This window comes from Arachis ipaensis, chromosome B09 (assembly GCF_000816755.2).
Source record: "Arachis ipaensis cultivar K30076 chromosome B09, Araip1.1, whole genome shotgun sequence".
Lineage (NCBI taxonomy): Eukaryota > Viridiplantae > Streptophyta > Magnoliopsida > Fabales > Fabaceae > Arachis > Arachis ipaensis.
In genome coordinates this window covers 99,146,695-99,149,435 of record NC_029793.2, presented here as the reverse complement: position 1 = coordinate 99,149,435, position 2,741 = coordinate 99,146,695, and the positions used below count along the sequence as shown (strand labels likewise).

The window sequence follows — 2,741 nt, the reverse complement described above, 5'->3', positions numbered from 1 at the left end:
ATGCCTGATGATTAAAAAAAGAAATCCTCTATAATCTATTACTTTTTGTTTTAGTTTCTTATAATATCTTCTCATAGTTTAAAAAATATAATTAAAATTGGTCTATTAGTTTCGTTGAATAGAATGTTGTGTTAATAATCCCAAGGTCGCAGGTTCAAGGCTGACGTGCGCTGTATTTATTTTTTATTTTTTCCCATTCTTTCCTATTGAAATTAAATAATAAACAGAACAATAAAGCATAAGACCATCTCCAGTAGGAACTCATCTCAGTTTCTGTTTTTGTTTATAATTCACCTGTCATAAAAAGTAATTTCACATCAATTTTTGTGTCATAAACAGTAAATAGGAACTCAAAACATCTCTCTCTTCTCCATTAGGAGGAACTAACTTTAGTCCCTGTTGTGATCCCACTTAATAATTAATTAAAATACTTGAAATTAATGTAATTAATTTTTTTAATAATGTAATTTAAATATTTAAATTTAAAAATAATTCACTATTAAAAGATATTAATATTAAATAAATTTATATATAACAATAATACACAATATATAATTCGGGATTACACTAATTTGTAAAATTACTTAATACAAAAAAAAACATAATTAAATTCTATAGTTGACGACAAGCATTGTGAAATTGCCATATGTATTCAATCAAGTCCTCTTTCAATTGTCTATACTGCTGCCTATTTCGAAGTTGGGCATTTCTTTGAAGAAATTGATGGTATGGTGCAAAATCTTCTTCTCCTACCTGAGGTTGTGATAAGCCATTTTCAACATCATCATACTCTAAGCCTTGAGCAAAATTTCTTGCATAAGTGTCTCTTTCATCCTCAACAATCATATTATGCAATATAATACAAGCTCTCATTATGTTGACAAGCTTCTTCTTTTTCCAAAAACGAGCTGGACCACGTATAATTGCAAAGCGTGCTTGCAACACTCCGAATGCTCGTTCCACATCTTTTCTTTGCCCTTCTTGGTATTGTGCAAATAACTTGTGTTTCTCCCCTTGTGGCTTTGAGATTGATTTGACAAATGTGGCCCATTCAGGATAAATACCATCTACTAAGTAGTATCCCATTGTATAATTATTACCATTAATAGTATAATTTACCCCCGGAGCACGATCATTTAGAATGTCATCAAACACTGGAGAACGATCTAACACGTTGATATCGTTATTTGAACCAGAAACTCCAAAGAACGCATGCCATATCCAAAGGTCTGAAGATGCTACAACCTCAAGTACTATGGTTGCAACCCCACGATAACCACTCATGTACATACATTTCCACGCCTTTGGACAATTTTTCCATTGCCAATGCATGCAGTCAATGCTACCCAACATGCCAGGGAAGCCACGACCCTCTGCCATTTGTAGTAGGCGTTGTACGTCATTTGGATTTGGTTTTCGCAAGTATTCATCCTCGAACACCGAAATGACACCTTCAACAAATTTTTCCAAGCATTCAATTGTAGTGCTCTCGCCTATGCACACATAATCATCAACAGCATCAGCTGCTACGCCATATGCTAACATCCATATCGCAGCGGTACATTTCTGCAGTGGCCACAAGCCTCTTCTTCCAGTTGCATCAACCCTCTGTTGGAAATAAGGATAGACGTTTGAGAGAGCATCTACTATCCGAAGGAACACATGTCTTCTCATTCGAAATTTCCGTCCAAAAATGTTAGCATTATACACCGAATCATCTGCAAAGTAATCTTAGAAAAGGCGATCATGTCCTGCTTCTCGATCTCTGTTGATCCATCTACGAGTAATTGGGATAGAGCTTCTATCGATATCTTCTTCTTCTGAATCTTCGAGTAAATACTCATTGATCCAATTATCTATGAGTGTGTTATCTTGCCGTCTTCTTTTGCCATACAAAACCTCATTAAACATATCATCAAAATTTCTAGCCATATCTAGAAATGTAATTTTTAGTTTTCTTTCGAGGTGAGAAACAAGAGTTGAAGTGGAGTTGAGGAGTTATTGATAGTTGATATTTATAAGTGTGTCTGCAATAAGTACTTTAACGGCTAGTTAACAGCTAGTTTTGCAACGGCTACTTAACGGCTAGTTTTGCAACGGCTACTTAACGGCTAGTTTTGCAATGGTCACTTTCATAAACAATAACGGCACAATAATATTGACTAATTTAAAAACTTACATCAGAAATAAATAAAACAAACTACATTACATACCAGTAATACGCAATAAAAATAAGAACATACTACATAACTCTACGAATACAAGGAACCATTAAGTAAACCATTTGGCAATTATTTTCTCATATGCAATCTCATGAAGAGCTTATCGTTTTTCACTCATTGTAGCGTGTCAGCATTAAGTATTTGCATATCCATCTCCCTTTCCCTTTCCTTCGCCATCCTTTCCATTTCCCTTTCTTTTGCTTTTATCTCCATTTCTTTAATATACCTCTGAGTTTGTAATTCTTGTTCTTTCATTGCCGCTTGAGCTTGTAACTCTTGTTCTTTCATTGCCGCTTAAAATTGTAACTCATTCTCTTTGATTTCCATCATCTTTGCTCTATGTTCCTTCTCCTCTTCTCTTTCTTTTTCCCTTTCCAGGAGTTCCTTTTCTCTAACATTCTTAATATCTTCCATGAGAGATAATTTTTTGACAACCGATGATTTTCTTTCGCTAAAATCTTTAGACATCTGTACTTTTTCCTTACCTTTTAACTTGTTCTTCTTTGATCCTTGTGGGCG

The 2,741-nt window shown here is 34.4% G+C and overlaps 1 pseudogene; it reads right to left on the bottom strand.

Moving 5' to 3' along the window:
- LOC107615699 lies at nt 613–1,911 on the bottom strand (annotated as a pseudogene).